The following is an 8,160-nucleotide window of genomic DNA, read 5'->3' as shown; positions in this document are numbered from 1 at the left end:
GATATCAACAGCCACCGACTTGAAGGCAACCGAGACCAGGCAGAGATATACCACAAAGCTTTGCCTCTTTTAAATGCATTGTGATTGCGGAAGACTATCTCCAGCATCACAAGTTCTAAGGACCTCCCTTCATAATTTCATTTCACAACACCGCATCAGCAGCAAGAATCATCTGTGACGGAGTCTCCGCCAAACAATTAGTCCTGAAGACAAAGAATGCGACACTAATTGTACAACACATCACGATCGGCAAACTCAAACACGTAGTTGAGGCAAATTTAGAAAAGTTAGACGAACGCATGCTTTGCCATATTCTAAATCTGAAAATTCCGAAAACATTAGTAGCAATGGTCTCGACACTATATAAAACTTTAAAAAAATAAATGAAATAAAAAAAAAAAAAACAGGAACAGACGTATCCTAAGAAACGTTTTAAGATTCAAAGACATCAATACCTCTCAATGCTTCAGCCCGTCAATTACTTATGAATCTAAGAACAAATCATGTTTCTCTTACCTATGAAACACCGAGACGGAGACACATTCCTTCTTTCTGCTGGACACACACCAAAATCCAAACGTGACTTTTGTTAACCATGACTTCGCTTCCCTTGTGATGCCACCACGTCAGTCTGGCTTCGGTCGTGTGTGTCATCATTTTCCTGTGGACAAAATATAAAGATCATTGTCACACAGTACTTAGCCTACACTAAAAGTCACACGAGTAGGAGTAAACAAGAGAAAAGAAGTTACGTTCTATTGTAAAGAATACGTAAAACTAAAAGAAACAAAATTACAACACACTCACACTCACACGCACACTCATCCACCAACCCACCAACCTCCCCAACACACACACACACAAATATACACACAATCTCTCTCTCTCTCTCTCTCTCTCTCTCTCTCTCTCTCTCTCTCTCTCTGTGTGTCGCATATAAATAATTAATTTCAAATATAATAAATGCCATTTTCCACTGCCTTCCACACAATTTATGAGCATTTTTATTCTGAAATTAACCAAGAGTTGCCTTCTACACGTCGAGGTCTGTGGTATGTGGACTAATCATTGGAGAAAACTTTTGAATTTCATTAGGAAAATCGTGAACCAACGTTATTCTTTCCTGAAGCAATGCGAGTAAAAGTTGCAAAATGTAAAGGCTAGTCATGAAATTCTCCAATCAAGTCAACACAGTGATAGACAAAATCCTTCCCTCAGTGCTTCTCGGGCCAACTTATGTGTGGAGAGGGTGGTTGGGAATTATAATGGGGGTGTAGGTGTAAGGGGTGTGTGAGGGGTGAGAGGGGTCCAAGGAGGGGAAATGAGGGGAGAAAATGAGGGAAATTGGCTTTTTTAAGGTGAGAAGAGACACAGAGGGGAAAGAGGAGTGGGGAGGAGGGGTCAGTGAGGGAAATTTGAGGGTCTTTTTCTTCTTCGGGAATTATAGAGTGGGTGGCTGGGAATTATAATGGTAGAGTGGATGGCTGGGAATTATAATGGTAGAGTGGCTGGCTGGGAATTATAATCACACTCTACAAAACCTACAATACGCTGGAGAATGAAAACAATCTCCCCAACAGAACTGACCTTTATCTTTTTAACCTTTTGATGTATGAACGGCAAAGTTGTGTGCTTCCCTGATCTTTATTTTTAACATTTCTTTCATGTCTGAGCGGCAAAATAGTGTGCTTCCCCTTTTTTTCGCCCTGGGCTCACCTTCACATACAAGAGAAAGGACCAGCAACACAGAGGACAGAAGAATATAGACACTTTACGCATCCTATTTACAAACTGCGACACAACAGCTCACGTGGAAGAAACTTATGAATTTTTCCTGGAGTGTAGTGATAGCTTAACCAGGATTCTGCATCATCAATGGGTAGAAGAAGAGCCATGGGAACCTGACTGCTCATCTTTGTAACCTCTTAAAATAGTCCTTGCAAGAGCACTAAGCGTTTCGAAATAAGAAACAAGAGACGCAGTATTAACGATGAAACCTTTTGATTCCATATGAAGGAGGGAAATACTTATGTGCGACTCCCCAAGGCACGAGACACTAATGGAACTCCTGTGAAGAGGATTACGTGAACGAATAAAGTCAGAGTTTTGCATAAAAAAGTAACGCTAAGGGGTCCTCAACCTGCCGGTGTTCCCAAGGGAGTGTATATGGTTCCGGGCCAGGTGCGCTAATGAAGAGGCGTAACCTGCAGTGCCTAACGTGAGAAAGACGTGGCGGGTGATCACTGAAGGCGGCGTGACATGTCATCTCCAAGGCTGTGCAAATTTACCGGTCGTCACATGTTGGGGGAAATTATTGTAACAAAGGATAACGGTATATGAATTATTGTCACGGATGTACTACTTAGTTTAACATTGATCTAAACCCCCTTCAGTACCGTGACGCGTTTCCATATTCACTCTGCTTACTATTTGGTGATTTTATACAGATTCAGAAACTCATGTGGGGGATTGAAATAGAACAAACTCTGGCCATTAATATTCTAATCTCCATAGACCCTTCCTAATATCAATGAAATATGGTCTAATTGTACAGAAATCTCAAGGTAAAAATGTGTCCCAGTATTGAAGGTTAAACTGTTATCGCATCCCTTTACGGTTCAAGAGAGATATTACAACCCATGTAATGAAATATAATGATATTCTATAATTCTGTAAAGTTACGTTGTTACATTATTTCTTTCCTTCACACCATTCACCACAGTATGAAAATGTATGGAAAAGGCCATTACTCTCTCTCTCTCTCTCTCTCTCTCACACACACACACACACACACACACACACTCAAAACTAAATAATTGTCATTTTCTACAATAACTGCAATGGCATCAGTCTACCACTTCTATGACTTACTAACAATACATGATATAAAAAAAACCAAGCAAAAACAGACATTTGGTACAGGTCACGCTTCTCTCCACCATGAATAACCTTATGTACAATGAGTTATCCTAATCTGCAGTCTTCACTTCGATTATATATATCTTTTCCTTTTTCCTCCCAATTCTCGGAGTGTTGGATCCACTTTTGATACCGGACCGTCAGAGATATTCATTCAAACCATTATTTTCTTCAATCTGTTGGCTGATCAGGACATCGGTACTTTTGTTAGAATTTAAATACCTACTGAACAGAAAATACGATGTGGCAAACCATTATTCCCAGGAGATAAGAAAATCACCCCCACTTCTCTCTCTCTCTCTCTCTCTCTCTCTCTCTCTCTCTCTCTCTCTCTCTCTCTCTCGTTTCTCTTCTCAGTATCATTCGTCCCTCCTATTTCATTTTCTCATTTCTCGTTTTTCTGCAGAATAATATTAACATAAACTGTACACATGTACGTAAACTTCACACACGAAGACTTTTCTATACATTTCTTGACTGTTCTTAATCCCATTCATAAAAAAAACACCAATATTTATTACAACCTAAAACAATAAACTGCGTATTTTTTTTTTTTTTTTTTCATCTATTATGGTATGAATGATTTTTATGGTGTTATCTTGAGGATGGAATAATGGTGGAGGAAACCTGATGGTGTAGCTCTAAGGTAAGTGATATAACCTTGAACGTGTCAGGCTAATAGTAAAAAGTTAAAGGTTTAATCAATATGGCAGGAGAGGAGAGGCGATGGGTGAAGGCAGGTGGTAGCAGATGTATAAGAAAGAGCAAGTATAGCGTCACGGCGGTGGTGGGATTAATGAGCGGGACATTACGGGGAGTGTACGCCTAACTGTAGACGAGATATTGAACTAAGCTGATTGCATACATAGCGAATCAACGAAATATGCATCACTCCTATAAATGAATCGACGAAAAACTAATAGAAGAAATCAAATAAACACAAAATAAACTAAACGTCGACTCTTGTGTAATCGTAGAAAAGTAGCTGTCACGAAAATTTCACGATCCACAACACAGGAAATGACTTATAGAGGGAACATACTGTAAATTTATATATAGTTTCCCTTTAGACAATGAACAAACGTAATCACCTGCATGACAAACAAATTCTTCGCTTTCCTTTACCCATCGAGTACCATGACGCTTTTCATATTCATTGTACTTAATATTTGATGATTTTACGCAGCTTCAGAAAGGGCATTAAAATAGTGAAAACCGTGGCCATTAATCTACTGACCTCCATAAACCCTTCTTAATGTCAATAAAGTGGTCTAATCGTACATAAATCTCAAGACAAAAATGTGTCCCAGTATGGAAGGGTTTAAAGTCACGAAAACAGTGAAACATTGTCAGGACAGTACATACGACAGTTCATGAAGTATTGAACTAACCTTACTAACACTAACATAATGCTTAGTGAACGAATAGGCAATTGGTATTTAGACTGATAAAAGACGAGAAACTAACAAAATATAAAACACACTCCAAGAAAATAAAAATGTTGTGTAATGACTTACTTTTACTACGAGATCGAGAGCTAAAGATACATAATAATTTAACAACGATAGAAAACAAATGTTCTGTGATTTTTTGAGCGGGAGACACCCTGAGCTACACGGGTCCTATGGAGGCTGGACGTTTTTTAGAGCGAAAACATGTTAGCGGAGATCATCGTGTGGGGAAGGCTGTGTTAGCTCGCCGGGGGAAGGATTAGCACTGATCCCACACGCCACCACCAGGATGCCTCATGGTGGAATCCCGCTTACCACATGGAAATGAAAGGCTACATCCATTCCTGACATTCATACGCAGCGCGGATTGCCTGCTTCATATAATCCAGAGTACATGTGCGCCAAAAAACTGTAAAGTATAAAAAAAATCAAATAGTTTTCTGGAAATACACCGTTTTTTTACGTCTTTTTAGGGGAGTTTCCTTTTTTATCTATCCGTTTTGGTGCGAGATATTTGTGCCTTTAGTTCTCTTATTCAGTAGCACAAAAGAATCCTCAAATGACTGGGCAATCTTTTTTTTTTTCTCTCTCTCTCGCATTTAAACAATAAGAAAAGCAAGTTATATGAAGACATCCATAGGAGAGCACTTACGCACTACCCATTCACTCGCACAACGAAATCTGGGACGCCTTTTTCCCTCGAGCTAAGCAGTAAGAAGAAGCGAGTTAAAATCACCATAGAATAAGAAGCGTAAGCAAATGTAGAGGAAAAACACGAACATTTACATGCTTTTCACGGCGGCCAGCGTGAATAGGGCACTTTACACCGTTCTCCATTGCAGCTTTCTCACCCCTTCATTTCTTCCCGCCTTACCACTTTCGCGGCTCGCCCCTCTTCCCTCACGCCTCGCCCCTCCACCTCTCCCTTGCCGTTCTTTTCTCTCACTCTCCTCACGTGCCGCCATTACACTTGGAACGTTTTGGGTAAATGGCTTTCCTTAGGCAAACAACGCTTCTGTCGACGGGAGCAGAGCGATCAAAATGTAAACTACGCACGCACCCCGATGACAAATTCACGGAAACCACACCAGGGAGGCAGAAAGGCGGCGTTGCGGAGTCTAGGCCAGATACAATGAGTACCCCTTTGAATCGCGGTCTAAAGGCTCCGTGTCAGACTTGAGGACAGTGGAATGTGAAGCGTTGGAGTGAATTATTAACATCAACTCACTGCTTCTGTATTATTAAACTGTATTCTCCCGGTGATTTTTATTTTTTTTGCCAGACTATAATGGAAGTTATTCAGAATTTCAAGGATTTTCTTCTTTTCTTTCTGGTGGTAGTTTGATAGAGGTTATGCACTGTATAAAGTAAACAAACATGGGATTTTAACTGTTTTCTTGGTTAGTTCAGTGTCATTTTTTCTGAGTATCTTTCGAGGCAGATTTTTGTTCATGAAGCAGCTGTATTGGGTTTGTTGAAAGGGAAGGTGGTGGTGATAGGGGAAGTGGTTACTTATGGTGCCCTGAAGGTGATGGAGGGAAGTGGTAAAAAACTTACAATAAGACTTCACATAACTCCTCCCCTTTCCTCCAACAAGCTTGTGGGACCTGCGGATAATTTTTGGGGTATCTTTGCTTGGGAAGGAATATGGGGGGAAGGAACGAATTAAAAAAGCAAGGTTTTGGAATGTGAAGCCAAATTGTGGAGATTCATTCAAGTCTATGAACGGGACGCCATATTTTTGAAAACAAGAAATGTATCGCTTAACCTAAATCAACCTAGCGTAACTTGCCCTCACCCATGGATACATTGCCTCTTAGATCCCCCTTAAGGACACTAATCTAACCTGAACTAACCGTGTGGCTTTGACCTAACCTAACCTAACATTACCTGACTGTGACTTAACCGTGTGGTCTTTGCCCTTTTTGGATCCCCTCAATGACACTAAACTAACTTAACCTTACTTAGAATAACCGTTACCTAGTATAACTGCGGGTGTTTTGACCCTGCTGAAACCTAAGCGTGTATACCTTAATGGGAAATTAAAGGTCTAGGGTGTGGCTCCTTGACCTCCTCTTCATCCTGAGAGGCCGGTTGCGCCCCCGATCACTCAGCACTTGATTGATTTTGAGAACACACAGCGCGATCGTAAGAAATGAACACATGCAGCCAAGCCTCCTTGTTTACAGAACTGCACGGTGTTCAAATTTGAGTCTAATACACTCGCCGGCTATTTTCTAACTGATGTAGCTCTAACGGCTAGCCGACAAACATCTCCAACCGCCACGGGGCTACGCGGAGTAATACATTATGTAACGTTCTTTATAATTATATCTCCCATTTAAAACGTGAATGATAAAATGGTTAGCATTAAATAATGTCGTTACAAGGAATGATCTTAGTGGGATAAGGGTAAAAGAAAAAAAAAATTCATCTACGTATGAACTACTTTCTGAGGCGTATTGGAAGTGCTCCGGGGCTCATTTTCATTGTGATTTGTTTGAAAGGATCTGCGCTGTACACAGAGACAGAGGTTGTGGACTTGGGCTCAGGAAGGCATCCTTGTAAAATATGGACATGAATTACAGTCTATTGTGTCAGTGTACGAAGAAAAAACGTTATCGCAATAATTAATCTCAGAAGAAATGGCTGGCTGATATTAATGGTGTTGCTATGGTGGTGGTGGTGGCAACACGGTAAGGCAAGGTGAGGAGGCGTGGCTGGTATACGTAGGAGTGCCACGGGTACTGGCACTCCAGCCGCGGCAGATATACAAGCGACGAGTCTCTATGCGCACCTACTGCTGAATGCAGAGCCATACACCTATAATATTGAGTCTCTCTTAAGCTTCCTTGCTAACAGGACAGTGAATCCTATAAGTGATACGTTGCAGGCAAGAAGAATTGATGCCAGTTGCCACCACCACCACCAGCCATTCATTTTACAGTTCTAATGACTATCGAATTTCTATTTAGAACATCATCCGTGTTGGTTGACAAAGTTGAAGTGTTCCATACCAATACAACCAAACAGAATGTACAGTTGTAGTAGTGTTATATATGACGATCTGGCAACTCAAAAGTTTCCTGCTGGCCTAAGTGTATACGTCTGGGCCTGCAAGTGCCCCGCTCCGCTCCTCTGATCTTTCACTGCCAGTAATACCAATGCATGTCAATATGTATTCATTACTTATCAACATACCTCCAGCGACCTCGGAAGCTGGCTTTGGATAAAGCCTCGGCAGCCCTTGATCTCCATAGCAACAAATAAGCGTTCGAGAAGGCACAGACTTCATCACGCGAGTGCACCTCACAACGAGACTGAAGTGAGCCTCTAGTCACGCTGCTTCGGTTCCTTGTTTCGAAACCATTCAGTGATTCAATAATACACAAAAATCATTTATAGAAGCTGAAGTGTTTATCATGTGTATGAAAAAAAATACAATGCTACTTCTCTTATTCCTTCAGCTGTTATTGCTGCTGCCATGCCTTATAACATGTTATTGGTCAAGACACATGCCACGATGTTGTCAGATATACCAACATTAGAGCATTTCTGCATCATCTCCAGATCTACACATACTTATGGACATTGTATAAAGAATGGGGTTTATTTGTACTAATCTACGTTCTGTGTGTGTGTGTGTGTGTGTGTGTGTGTGTGTGTGTGTGTGTGTGTGTGTGTGTGTGTGTGTGTGGAAATGTATATATAAAGCTACACCTTAATATGACAAGTACAGATATGGTTTGGAAGACTTCCTAATCACAAGGCAAAGCATATAACTGGACCC

The 8,160-nt window shown here is 40.9% G+C and overlaps 1 long non-coding RNA gene across 1 annotated transcript in view; it reads right to left on the bottom strand.

The window, feature by feature from the left end:
* Nucleotides 1-7,664, bottom strand: part of LOC123520743 — a 43,284-nt gene extending 35,620 nt beyond the window's left edge. Inside the window, exons 1-2 of the long non-coding RNA XR_006679356.1 lie at nt 7,572-7,664; nt 517-661 (exon numbers count right to left, since the gene is read on the bottom strand). This is a non-coding gene — a long non-coding RNA (uncharacterized LOC123520743). The remainder of the gene's footprint in view (nt 1-516; nt 662-7,571) is intronic.
* Nucleotides 7,665-8,160: the final 496 nt, after the last annotated feature.

Source organism: Portunus trituberculatus, chromosome 47 (genome assembly GCF_017591435.1).
Source record: "Portunus trituberculatus isolate SZX2019 chromosome 47, ASM1759143v1, whole genome shotgun sequence".
In the NCBI taxonomy this organism is placed as follows: Eukaryota; Metazoa; Arthropoda; class Malacostraca; order Decapoda; family Portunidae; genus Portunus; species Portunus trituberculatus.
This window is presented reverse-complemented; position numbering and strand designations above follow the sequence as displayed.